The sequence below is a fragment of the Peromyscus californicus genome, unplaced genomic scaffold, assembly GCF_007827085.1.
Source record: "Peromyscus californicus insignis strain IS unplaced genomic scaffold, ASM782708v3 Scaffold_4__1_contigs__length_199733344, whole genome shotgun sequence".
In the NCBI taxonomy this organism is placed as follows: Eukaryota; Metazoa; Chordata; class Mammalia; order Rodentia; family Cricetidae; genus Peromyscus; species Peromyscus californicus.
Window position 1 is genome coordinate 120,013,044 of NW_026294562.1, and position 13,771 is coordinate 120,026,814.

The 13,771-nt window shown below is 44.8% G+C and overlaps 1 protein-coding gene and 1 non-coding gene across 3 annotated transcripts in view; one reads left to right on the plus strand and one right to left on the minus strand.

Annotated features, from left to right (window-relative positions):
• Homer2 (homer scaffold protein 2) overlaps positions 1–13,771 on the plus strand; it is a 103,499-nt gene that overhangs the window by 32,154 nt on the left and 57,574 nt on the right. The gene's annotated exons all lie outside the window — the stretch shown is intronic.
• On the minus strand, positions 6,682–6,789 carry LOC128095752 (U6 spliceosomal RNA). The gene has a single exon (XR_008213363.1). It is a non-coding gene; the product is annotated as a U6 spliceosomal RNA (small nuclear RNA).

A 13,771-nucleotide genomic window follows, 5' to 3' on the forward strand; every position in this document is an offset into this window, starting at 1 on the left:
CCACCATGGAACCATTTTAGTTTTGGGGGGTACAGCTCGGAGCACTGCCCACATTCGCACTGCTGTGCGACTCCACCAGCTCCAGGACGTCTGGTAATTTTGTTTCTTTTCGACTTCTGCAATTTGATGCTAAAAAGGACCTCATTATCTTACCTCACATTTCTTTTCTCCTGAGGTGTAATTTTTTTTTTCAGTTTGGGGAATGGAACCCAGTGCCTTGTGTGTGCCAGGCAAGCGCTCCACCACTGAGCCCGAGCATATGTGACTTCCTGTCAAGTGCTTGTAGCCAGTTTTGTTTCTTGGGAACTCTCCAGTCCTCACCCCTCCTGGCTCCCCTAAGTCCTCTCTCCCTGCAGACCATTCCCTCTCAGAAACTGGGCTTCGCCACCTCCCAGAATGTGCTTGCCTTGTTCCCTGTTCCCCTTGCTTGCCTGTCTTCCCCACTGACCATCTGGTCTTCCTCTGGCAATAATGAGCTGTTCAAGGTCACCCTCCCTCCCCTTCCTTGCCCTCCTCCTGAGGACTCATTCCATCCCCAACCTCATCAGGAGTCCGTGAGCAACCAGCACTTTGTTCTAGCGAACATGCACAGTGTAATGTCCTTGTCTGGTCACTTTCCAGTCCATGCCCGTGGACCTCAATACCTTCACAGCATGGCTGTCACCACAAGGAGAAACTTTGTACCTGTTAAGCAGTTATCCCACCACCACCCAAACCAGTAATCACTATTCTTTCTGTCTCTGTGAATTTGGAAACTTGACTCATATAAGTGGACTCATGATATTTATCCTTTTAAGGATGGTTTGCATCACTTAAAGCAGTCTTTGTAAGGCTTGCCCATGTTTGTAGACTGTATCAGGTGTTCGTTGTTAAAGAACACGTATACTGCCGTGGTGGCGCACGCCTTTAATCCCAGCATTCAGGAGGCAGAGGCAGGCAGATCTCTGTGAGTTCGAGGCCAGCCTGGGCTACAGAATGAATTCCAGGAAAGGTTCCAAAGCTACACAGAGAAACCCATTCTTAAAAAAAACCAAAAACAAAACAAAAAAAAGAGCATGTATCATATTTTTGTTTATCCTCTTACCTCTAGATGGCCATTTGGGTCATTTCTACCTCTTGGCTATTGCACATAGTTAGGCTTTGAACTTGGATATATAAATTACCTTTTTGCATCTCCACTTTCGATTCTGTGGGTCTGGATTTGAAGCAGAATCGCAGGACCATGTGCCATTTCTGTACTTATTTCTTTCAGGTATCATCAAACTGCTTCCCATGGTCTTAAGCACTCATTTTGGACAGCCTGAGAAACTCTGACACAGGAGGGAGTTGACAGACAGACAGACTCTGCCCTGTAGGGAGGGAAGGGCCTTTGGAGGACCTGCAGCAGGAACGTCTCCCAAGGCAGCAGAGCTCGACTGTGTGGCAGGTCCTTCTTGGGCACCGCCTTCTGTTGTTGTTCTAAGAGCCATAGGCAGACATCATTGCTGTTGGGATGAAATTACAGAATCGAGGTGTGGTGGAGATGAGGGCTGGAGAGGCCTGTTGCTGTGGGCACCTAGTGAGGAGCCACATGAGGGGTCCCCCACCTGCCCTAGGGAAGCTCCAGAGGAGCTGAAGCTCGCTTTTCCACACAGCTTAGGCTTTCTCGAAAGTAATTTGGATGCAAAGTAAGAAAAATGAAGGTTGTTCTTGGCACTCAGGCTTTTCTAGTCACCCCTCTATAGGGGCCAAGCCTCACACGCAGAGAATGCAGAGCCTAGAAGGGTGGTACCTGCAAGCATGTCTCCCGAGGATGCACTGCATATAAATCATTTATTACGCTAATTCTTGACCCCCTCCTGTCCTCTCCATCCCCGGTTCTCTTTGAGTTTTTGATATAATCCAAGGTGTTAAAATCTTTTCTTCCGTTAATAAGAGACCCTGCAGTGAGCAGCCAGGTGTGAGGTGAGCTCCCTCCTCCTGCAGGAGCTGTCCAAGGGTGGCGGTGAGGATGCAGAATAGACACACACGAACTGCCTGGTTGGACCGCAGAGTGCCTTCAGATAGGCACGTGACTTCCCTCCGAGGTGTGCTCAGTATCCTCTCCTTACCCACACCCAGCAGGAGGGCTGAATCTAAGAGACAGACAATAACAAGTGTTGACAAGAAGGTGGACAAATTGGAATCCCGATATATTGCTGGTGGGAAGACAAAATGGTGCGGCTGCTTTGGTACCTCGTAAGTTAAGCACAGAGTTACTAAATCGCCCACAGCTTCCACTCCTGGATATGTATCCAAGAGCCAGGAAGGCATTTGTCTATATAAACCTTGTACATGAATATTCATAGCATCATTATTTATAACAGCCCAAGTATCTGTCAACTGAAGAAGGCATAAGCGAGGTGTAGTATACCCGTACAGTGGAATATTATTTTACCATAAAAAGAACGAAGTGCTTGGGCTAGAGAGAGGGCTCAGCAGTTAAGAGTACCTACCTCTCTGTCGAGCACCTGAGTTGGGTTCCCAGCTCCCATGCACCATGGCTCACAGCTTCAGCTCCAGGTGAATCCAATGCCTCTGACATCTATGGGCACCTACACACACACACACACATACCACACATAGACATACACACACACACACACACACACACAGAGAGAGAGAGAGAGAGAGAGAGAGAGAGAGAGAGAGAGAGAGAGAGAACCAATGCATGCTATATTGTTGATGAGCTTTGAAAACATGCTCAGTGGGAGGAGAAAAACAGAGAGCTAGAGCCACATGATAGATGGTTTCCATTTTTTTCTGTATGAGTCAGAGAATGATCTATGATAGCCAGACTTTGATATTTGAATGAGTGAGTTCATTAAGTATATAGCAATCCAGAGTAAAAAATGAATAGCAAGAGATAGATAGACGATGGGATAAAAATTATCCAATTGGGTGCTCAAAACAGCCAGGAGAAAAGCCCAAAAGAGGCTAGAGTTGCTGATGGAGGCCCAGGTGAAACAGCGTCTCCTTGCATGGAGTAAAGGAACAAAGAGCAGCAGACATGGTCAGCATCACCAAATCGAGGGCTCTAAGACACCCAGCAGAAGCCAACTGAGGGCCGGGGTGGTCAGCTGGTATCCCCAAATGAGCTTTCTCTCCACGAATGAGTTTACCTGGCCAGACTCTTTCCCACTGCAGACATTTTCAGATCATGGGATAAACAATAGTACCATCTGTTGGAAATGCTCTACCTTCTAGCTGTTCTCGAGGACTTGGTATTTTCACTCTCGGGCTATTTTGCTCTTCTCTCCCCCTCCCCTGCCTTGTCACAGAATTAGGGGTTTGGCAGCCTGTCCCCAGATAAGGAGCCTTAGAGGACACATTGAGACAGATCTTCTTGGTTCTGAACAGCACAGGCAGGGAGAGGACCACACATGCAGAGACAGCTTCTCAGTGAGCTCTAATGGCACATGACAGTTTCCAATGTAATTTACTTCACACCGTTTATACGAAATGGCTACAGTAGGCAGTTCCATAGACAGAAGCCAGAGCAGAGTTATCACAGAGCTGCTAGTGAAGATGGGCGCAGAGTTGCCCTGAGTCTGTAGAGATGCTGGCCAGTTCCTGTGAAGGCCACCAAAGTCTGGACTTCAAAAGAGAGGATTTAATGGCATCTGAATTTATTATACCTCAATAAAAAGTTTAAAAAATATTCACTGTTTTTCTAAAATGCAAATGTAACCAGAAATCCTGTATTTTTAATCTACCAAGTGTGCCAACTCTATTCTTGCGGTTTATTTCATGAATAAAGCTTTATTGGAGCGCGTACACACACGCGCGCACACGCGAACTCACACGCACACGCACACAGAAAATAAGCATTTGCCAGAGAGACCAAGTGTTAGCGGAAATAAAAACATCACAAGCATTCCTGAGGCATGCTTGCACCTTTGCTTTTGTGTTTTACACTTTTTGTAATTGACTTGGCGAGTCGCCAGCCTCTTCACACCATACATTCTAATTTTAAACAAGTGTGATTCCTCAGAAAACAAAAACAGCATTCCCCCCCTCAGCCGGAAGTCAAGGTGGTAGCCACTCCCCGGAAGTCAAGGTGGTGGCCACTCCCCGCAAGGGCTGTCTTCTAGAACCGGGACTAGACTGCACTCTGCAGCTGCTACCTAGGATCCTAACAGGTACAGAGGACTCGTTAAAACAGCCAAGACTAGTCCCACTAATTTGGCAGTCAAAGAAAAAAGCCCCAGAATTCTGCTTTTTTTAAACTTAGAAAAAAATTAAATTATGAAAGCACACTGTTATTCCTTTTGAGGATTTCTTTGTTTAACTTGTGATGATCATAGGGAGAGGGAGCTATTACAGGTTCTTTGGGCTGGTTCAGCTGTCTAAGGGAAAAAGGATTCTGTGCAGTAGTGTGTTCTGACTGTAATTAACGTATTACAGTATTCCCTTAGCAGGTTGCCCTTCATACCAAAAAGGCATTTTTATACATGCTGTCATGGCTAATCTTTTCTTGTTTTTAAATTTTATTTTATCTAGTCCTGCCCCCATACTCACGGAGCCCACTTAGTCCTATCTGAATGTGCAGGGGTGGTAGGTAGGCCATCTGCTGGAGCATCAGTTACCCCAAAGAAAATATAGATCGTTCTTCCAGCAGCCATCAAGCACCAAAATCTCATAAGGATGGGACTTCAGGAGCCCACCTCCCCCCCAATCCATGGTGGGATTTTGGCTGGCTTGATCATGTGACAATTTCGTGCATGTATCCGTAGCCACTGTAGGTTCATGTGCACAGCCGCATGCACTGACCTGTCCAGCAAATACAGTTCTGCTCCAGACATTTCCTCCTTCTGTCTCTTACATTCTTTCTACCCCTTTTTCTGTTATGGCTTCCGAGCCTTGTGTGGGGGTGCAGCCTGACAGAGATGTCTCAGTTAGAGTTGTGCGTTCCACACTATTATTCTCTGCATGCTTATTCATTATGGGTCTGTGTATTAATCACCATCTACTGCAAAAAGAAGCTTCTCTGGTGAGGGTTGAGATGTGCTAATCTATGGATATAGAGATAAGAACTTAGGGAGCAGTTGGTTACTATGTCCATTTAGCAGAATTATAGTACTAGGTTTTCCCTCAAGGTCTGTGTCCTAGCCAGCTGCAAGTTTTGGCTCAGCTATTGATACCAGACATAGATTCCATCTTGTGGAGTGGACTAAAGACCACTTCCTAGGCCCCACCTTCTAGAGGTTCTATTTCCCAAAAGCACCACCTGGGTGTGAACAAACCTTTGACACATGGGTTTCTGGGGGGATATTCATCACCTATGAGTTAGCATTTATTTTCTCAGCAAAGCTGGCAGACAACCACAACAAAAACAAACAACAACAAAGGAAAAACTAAAAAAGGCAGGAACAAAAACCTCCAGAGAGTTCTCATGTTATCGCCCATTTAACGTCTACTGCATCCTGAAGGGATTCAGAGTAACTCTGAAGACAAACCTCTCAGTATATGTGAGGGTCTGTCCTGAGAGTGTAACTGAGGAAGGAACACACACCCCCACCACCACCCCCGCCCAGCGTTGGCGGTCGCCATGTCTTCCCGCCATGATGGACTATATCCTCACTCCGTGAGCCCACAGAAACCTTTCCTTTCCTAAGTTGCTTTTGTCAAGTGTTTTGTCACAGCAATAGGAAAAATAAGCAGCATGGACGCTGCCGGCGTCCTGTGCCACTGTCTACATCCTCTACAGTCAGTGAAGAAGCTACGCTGGCACGTCATTGTCGCCCCGTGTCTGCGGTGTACGGGCTCACTCCTGGGTCTGTACCTCCTGTGGGTGTGGATAAATGAGGAATGAGAAGTGTAGGATCATACCCAGGAGTTTCACTGCCCTGAAGATCCTCTGTCTCCTCCCCCTCACCGGCAGTCACTGATCTTTTTAGAAGGTCTCTGTAGATCTCTACAGGTTCGCATTTTATAGACTGTTGGACAGTTAGGATCATACTCTGATTCTGGTTGTACCTACAGTTCATCTATCTATCCACCCACTATGAAGGACACCTTCGTTGCTTCCATGTCTTGATAATTACAAATGGAACTTGAATAAACATCCACATTCAAGCTTCTGTGTGGCTGCTTTTCCATTCCTTTGGGTAGGTACCGAGAGGTACGGTTACTGGATCATAGGTTAAAAGAATGTTCAGCAAAGCTGTTTTTCGAAGAGCTGCATTTTTTACCAGCAGTGGATGATGGTTTCAGGTGGTCCACATCCTTGCCGGAATTTGATGTTATTGGTGTTTGGGATTTGGGTTACCCTAATAAGTAAGTCATGGTATATTGTTTTCATTTGCACATGGTAACATATGATGTTGACTGTCCTCTTATAGGCCTGTTTGCTGGCTGCTGTGATTTGAATATTTATGTCTTGTTGAAATTTCACCCTCATGCAACAGTATTGCGGGTGAGGTTTGGCTTTCAGACATGATTAGGTCATGAAGGCTGTGCTTTCGTGAGTGGATTAGGAGCCCTTGGAAAAGAGCTCGTGGAGAGGCAATTTGCCCCTGTTCTCTTCTTCCACTGGTATTCAGTGCACCTTGGAGTCAGGGATTGGACCCTCAGCAGACAATAAACCTGCCTCGGACCTTGGCTTCCCTGACCTTTAAAGCTGTGAGAAATAATTTTCTGGATTGTTTTTTTTTTCCATTTAAATACATGGAACACTTCACAAATTTGCATGCCGTCCTTGCACAAGAGCCAGGCTAGTCTTCTCTGTATTGTTCCAATTTTTAGTATATGTGCTGCTGAAGTGAGCACAATTTTATGTTTTTTTGAAATTGTTCAGTCTATGGTATTTTGTTATACAGAACAGAATGGCCTGAGAGACATCAACTATATGTCCTTCTCACCGATGCGTCCTGAGCATCACCAGATGTTAGGTATTCCGTGTTAGGTGTGTGGAGGTCACGCTGTGATGTCCAGTCTATTCTTCTCACCGATGCCTCCTGAACATCACCAGATGTTAGGTATTCCGTGTTAGGTGTGTGGAGGTCACGCTGTGATGTCCAGTCTATTCTTCTCACCGATGCCTCCTGAACATCACCAGATGTTAGGTATTCCGTGTTAGGTGTGTGGAGGTCACGCTGTGATGTCCAGTCTATTCTTCTCACCGATGCCTCCTGAACATCACCAGATGTTAGGTATTCCGTGTTAGGTGTGTGGAGGTCATGCTGTGATGTCCAGTCTATTCTTCTCACCGATGCGTCCTGAACATCACCAGATGTTAGGTATTCCGTGTTAGGTGTGTGGAGGTCATGCTGTGATGTCCAGTCTATTCTTCTCACCGATGCGTCCTGAGCATCACCAGATGTTAGGTATTCCGTGTTAGGTGTGTGGAGGTCACACTGTGATGTCCAGTCTATTCTTCTCACCGATGCGTCCTGAACATCACCAGATGTTAGGTATTCCGTGTTAGGTGTGTGGGGGTCATGCTGTGATGTCCAGTCTGTTCTTCTCACCGATGCATCCTGAACATCACCAGATGTTAGGTATTCCGTGTTAGGTGTGTGGAGGTCATGCTGTGATGTCCAGTCTATTCTTCTCACCGATGCGTCCTGAGCATCACCAGATGTTAGGTATTCCGTGTTAGGTGTGTGGAGGTCATGCTGTGATGTCCAGTCTATTCTTCTCACCGATGCATCCTGAACATCACCAGATGTTAGGTATTCCGTGTTAGGTGTGTGGGGGTCATGCTGTGATGTCCAGTCTGTCCTGGAACTCCAGAGCTCAAGAGATTTTCTTCTTCCTCTGCCTTCTACATGGATGAAAGAAAGAGGGTCGCATCGCCTGTCCTGTTCGGTTTCAGTTAGGTCCATGTTCTTATTGTTGAGTTGTAAACATTCTCTGTATATTTTTGATAACAATCCTTTCTCACATGTGCCTCTTGGAAGTGTTTTCTTTTCATTGTCTGTTTATTTTGCTAAATACAGTCTTTCATGTAGGAAAAGTTTTAGATTTTTAAAGATCTTTCTGTAGTACAGCCTTTGAATTCACGACTCTCCTGCCCAGCCCTCCATGTGTTAAAATTACAGACATGTACCACCATGTCTGCTAAGAGTTTTAAATTTTAATGAAACCCAGCTCATCAGTTATTTCTTTCATAAATTGAGGCTTTGGTGTTGTATTTTGCAGTCATCACCATACCTATAGTTATCTACATTTTCTTCTATGTTATCTTAATCTAGGGGATTTTATAGTATTGTGTTTTACACTTAAGTCTGTGATCACGTTTAGTTCATTTTTGAGACTGGTATAAGATCTGGGTCTGGATTATTTCCCACATCTGAATGTACGGTTGTTCTGGCAGCATTGTTGAAAAGATTATCTTTGAACCATCTTAGTGCCCTTTGCCCCTTGTCAAGGACCTGTTGATATTTATGTGGGATTTATGGGGGACTATTTCTGGGATTCTGGATTCTGTTCTATTGATCTCTTTTATTTATTTATTTTTTCAAATTTCACACAGTCTTGAGTATTCTGTGTAAGTCACTCTCTCTCTCTCTCTCTCTTCCTCTCTCTCTTTCTTCCTTCCTCTCTCCCCTCTGACTTTACTCTTGGGGTGGGGTGGGCATTGAGCGAGGAGCCTCCTGAATGCTAGGCAAGCACTCCACTACTGAACTGCACCCCTAGCCTCTAGTAATTCTTAAAGATGCCAAGAGTCTTTGCCTCTTTGTTTCAGTACCTGTTCAGTTTCTCAATATCTACAAAATAACTTGCTGGCATCTTGACAGGGTTGCACTGAATCTGTTGGTAAAGTTGTGATGAACTGACATCTTGACACTCTTGACTCTTCTTGTCCATGAATATGGAATATATCTCTGCCACAGTTTGGACACGGTCCATGTTGTGATATAGGCAGTGGTAGAACCTTCTAGGAGGTGGGACATAGTGACACGGTCATTGGTGGGGACATGGCCATTGGAGGGGATGTGGCCATTGGAGCCACTACATCAGAGAGGGTTGATGCCACATGGAGGAATTAGTTATAAGAGAGCAAGCCTGTCTCCTCAAACCCTGCCAGCTTCCTTCCTCATGGTCTTCTTTCACGTGTGTTCCCACCATGATGCTGTCCACTGTGTGACCCAGGCACTGGGTCTCTCCTCAGGACTAAACCATCTCAACAATAGAACCAATACAGGCTCTCTTCACCTAGTCCTTTGCTATTTCTTATCAGAGTGTTGCCGATTATCTACTTGTTTAGTTCAGTTTAGACCTATGTACTGCCATTGCTTACTTGTTCCAGAAGTCTATTCGGAATTTTGAATTTTCTACAAGACTATGCTATCTGTGAGCAAAGAAACTTTTATCTATTTCTTCCTAATTTGCATATCTTCGTTCCTTTTCTTGACTTACTGCAATAGATAGGGCTTTCAGCACAGTGCTGAAAAAGAAAGAAAAAAAATAGTAAAACTTCTGAATTTCTCACCACTGATTGTTCCGCTGGTTGCCAAGTTTTCTGTAACTGTCCCCTGCCAAGCTGAGAAAGTCCTCCCTGGTCATCGCTGATTGACAGAAGTTTTTCTTCTACATGAATGAGCATTAGATTTTGTCAAACACTTTTTCTTTACTGATATGATAATGTGATTTTCCTTCACTATCCTATTGATGTGGTGGATTATATTAATTGATTTCTAAGTAGTGAACCTGCCTTATATATCTCGGGCGTTTCACTTGGTTATCATGCATAATAAACCCTTTCCCTCCCAGGTTGGTTTTGATCAGCGTTTTAACTCCACAACAGAAAAACTACTACATCCACCTTGTTATTAATGTCAGGTCCAAAGGAGACGCTGATTCCCCGGACTCCAAAAGGCAGTCCAGGTATCCAGAAATGGACTCAACCTGGACCAAGAAGACTTTTGGTGGCTAGATAAAAGCCAGAATCCCTCAGGAACTTGTGAAGCTGGTTCCCCTCTACTGAGAAGAGTCATTTCACTTGTCCCTGGAAGAAGGGACAAATGACTGTCTGTGTCTATTAGCACACCAAAGCTCCTGCTGGCCTCCAGGCTCCTTCGGTATCACAAGGACCTGTTACATATTTCAAAGTTCATGTTAGCATCCTAGCCCTTCTCACCTCCTCCTCTACCCTAACCTTCCTCCCGCTCACAGGCTTCCCTCCCCCCAGGTACTCATTCTCCTTATAACCCTGCTATTTTATATGCATTCATCTTCTCTATCCCCCTCCCTCCCTCCCTCCCTCCCTCCTTTACTCCGCTCCTATCTTGCTGTCTTCTCTCTATTCTCTACTCCCGCTACTCTCCCCACTCTTGTAGATAGCCCTAGCCATGTCCAGTCTGCTGGCCACGTTCGGTCTACTGCTTTCTCTCTCTGCTATGAACTCTTTCAGCTGCCTCTGTCTGTTCTCTCTCTCTCATATCTATAATAAAAATCTTCCCTTAACCATACCGTGGGGTGGTCATGTCATCAGTGTATACAATTAATTTCTAATTTAATTCCACTCTTATGAACAGACATTATGCGGCTTTTATTCTTTTAAATTTGTTAAGATATGTTTTGTGGCCCAGAATGTAGTCTTGTCTAGGTGAATACTCCCTGTGAGCTGGGCTGTGTGTAATCTTGTTTTTTCATGAAGCAAGCTGTGGCTGTCACTCTTTTCCAGCTGATGGATGGTGATATTAGGTTCATCTGTGTCCTTACTGATGCCTTTGCCTTCTGGATCTGTCCGTTTGTCGTGGGGGTTGTTAGAGTCTCCGGCACTGATGGGTTTGTTTGCCTTGCCCTGGGTTCTCTCAGCTTTGTCTCATGTAATTGTGCACTGTGGGAGGTGCACACCCATCAAGCATTCCCTGTCTTCTTTGAGTAGTGACCCTCAAGAGTAAGGCCCCCTTTAGCCTTGATAACCTTTAGTGCTTCTACATCTGAACTTAGTCTAGCTGGCCTCTTTATTGATGAGTTATGAGTATGATGTATCTTCCTGTTTTCACTTTTAATCTATTTTTAACTTTTATGTTTAAAGTGGAGTTCTTGTTGATAACATATATTTGGTTTTTTTAAAATCTAGTCTGATCTCTCAACTGATGAATTTAAAACGTTGACATTTAAGGTGATTGGGATACAATGGAATTAATGTCTATCAGATACGTTAATTTCTACTTGATTCTCTGTGCTGCTCTTGTCCGCCCCTCCCCCCCGCCTCTTGGCTTTATACTTTTCTTTTATCTTTTGTGGTTTAAGGAATGCAAGGGCTTTGCCACCAAGCTACATTCTCACCCCAAACCCACTTTCAAATAACAGTGTCGTGCTTCACAGACAGACGACGTGTCTTACAGCAGTGAAATGTCCCTGATTCCCCCTCCACCTGTGCCATCCCTGTCTCCTGTCACACTTACATATGAGTGTGAGCATATGCATGCACAGCAAGGTACACTGTCTGCTTTCACACTTACATATAAGAGTGTGAGCATTGTATGCACAGCAAGGTACACTGTCTGCTGTCACGCTTACATAGAAGAGTGTGAGTGTATGCAGGCACAGTAAGGCACATTGCATACACTCCTGTCTGAACACCCTGTTATCTGTCTAAGGCAGCTGAGAATAAGGGACAGTGTGATTTCCCCCTTCACTTATTGTGCCTGTCTCTTTTTGTACATCTCAGTTTCTGACATAATCCTGTTTCTTTTTCCCAGCTCCCTTTAATGTTTCTCGCAAGGCACATTGATTGTCAACGAACTCCATCAATCTTTAGCCGAGGTTCTTTTTTTCTCCTTCACCCCCAAAGGATAATTTTGCAGAGTACAGAATTTTAGACTTGTGTCTTTTCTCCCTCAACACATTAAATACTGCACCCCACTCTTGTCTTGCTCGTATGGTATGTGAAGCAAGGTCAGATGTTGTTTTCATATTCCATCCCTTATTGGTAAGGTAGGTCATTCCTCTCTCACCGGCTTCTTTTTAAGGTTTTATTTCTCGTTTTCTGAAGTTTTAATGTGATAAGTATTGGAATGATGCTCTGGTTTATTTTTTTGGTCAACCTGACACTAACTATATATTCATTTGGGAAGAGAGAACAACAGTTCAGGAGCTGCCTCCATCAGATTACCTGTGGGCAAGTCTGTGGGACATTTTACTGACTGATGATTGATATGGGAAGGCCCAACTCACTGGGAAGTGCCACCCCTAGGCAGGCCTTTGGTTGTATAAGAAAGCAAGCTGAAAGCCAGGTGGTGGTGGCACAAGCTTTTAATCCCAACAGGATCTCTGAGTTCGAGGCCAGCCTGGTCTACAAAGTGAGTTCCAGGACAGCCAGGGCTACACAGAGAAACCCCGTCTCAAAAAACAAACCAAAACAAGAAAAGAAAGAAAGGAAGGAAGAAAGGAAGGGAGGAAGGAAGGAAGGAAGAAAGGGAGGAAGGAAGGAAGGAAGGAAGGAAGGAAGGAAGGAAGGAAGGAAGGAAGGAAGGAAGAAAGAAAGAGAAAGCTGAGCAAGCCTTAAGGACAAGCCAGCATGCAGCATCCCCGCCATGGTCTCTGCTTCTGCTCCAGGTTCCTGCCTTGAGTTCCTGTTCCTGTCCTTCAGCGATAGATGATAACCTGTAAGCCAGATAAGCCCTCCCTTCCCCCAAGTTATTTTTGCTCAGTGTTTTATCACATCAACAGAAAACCAAACTAGAGCTTATGGTTTCATTTAGCCCTTAATTTGATGTTCTTTGGTGTCCTGGATCTGTGGTTCTGTGTCTAACATTAACTTGGGTGAAATTTTCTATCGTTGTTGCTTTAAATGGTACTTCATTTCTTTCTTCTAGTAGTCCTGTTATTCATGTCATACCTGTCATAGTTTTCCCTCAGTTCTTGTATTGGGGGGATCCCCACTCTTTACTATGTGCTTTTCAGCTTTGAAAGTTTCCATTGTCATACCTTAAGCTTGGAGATACTCTCCTCAGCCTTTCAGTTTGTTTCCATCATCATCACCATCATCTTCATCATCACCACCACCACCATCATCATCATCATCATCATCACCACCACCATCATCATCACCATTATCATCATCATCACCACCACCATCATCATCACCACCACCATCATCATCATCACCACCACCATCATCATCATCACCACCATCATCACCACCACCACCATCATCATCATCACCACCACCACCATCATCACCACCACCACCATCATCATCACCACCACCACCACCACCACCATCATCACCACCACCATCATCATCATTATCAATTTGTGCATGGTGCATATCTGTGGGCACCACTTGCCACCACATACATATGGAGGTCAAAGGACAATCTTGTGGAGTTGGTTCTCTACCTCCACCTTTACTTGGATTCTGGTGATGAAACGTGGGTTGTTAGACTAACACAGTCGTCACCGACTGAACCATTGTTGGCCCCTGTGGTGGTTTAATCTTCAATATTCCTGCTTGATTCTTGCTTAGACTCTCCTTTTCTCTGCTCACAGTAACTACCATCTGTTTTTACCTGTTGTCAACTTTTCCCATCACACCTTTTTAATGTATTAATCACAGTTTTGAAAACTCCTGATCTGATTATTCCAATATTCCTTCCATGTAATTTTTTATTGAAAGATAGACATGGCATATAGGTATAGGAACTGCAGTGAGTCGGTCTTCAGCAGTGCGTTGGTATGCCGTGTTGGGGAGAGGGTCCTAACAGTCTCGTGATGGATTCTTAGTCTTGGTGGTCCAGCAGCTCCACTGCGCAGGTGGGACTAAATAGCTGAGGGGTCTGGAGTTGGGTAT